The sequence below is a fragment of the Bison bison genome, unplaced genomic scaffold (assembly GCF_000754665.1).
Source record: "Bison bison bison isolate TAMUID 2011002044 unplaced genomic scaffold, Bison_UMD1.0 scf7180017864308, whole genome shotgun sequence".
NCBI lineage: Eukaryota > Metazoa > Chordata > Mammalia > Artiodactyla > Bovidae > Bison > Bison bison.
The window spans coordinates 182,923-183,213 of record NW_011494880.1 but is presented as its reverse complement, the minus strand read 5'-3'; positions in this window follow the sequence as shown (position 1 = coordinate 183,213).

The window sequence follows — 291 nt, the reverse complement described above, 5'->3', positions numbered from 1 at the left end:
ATTTAAGGGCCTAGATCTGATAGATAGAGTGCCTGATGAACTATGGAATGAGGGTCGTGACATTGTACAGGAGACAGGGATCAAGACCATTCCCATGGGGAAAAAAAAATGCAAAAAGGCAAAATGGCTGTCTGGGAAGGCCTTACAAATAGCTGTGAAAAGAAGAGAAGTGAAAAGCAAAGGAGAAAAGGAAAGATATAAACATCTGAATGCAGAGTTCCAAAGAATAGCAAAAAGAGATAAGAAAGCCTTCTTCAGCGATCAGTGCAAAGAAATAGAGGAAAACAACAG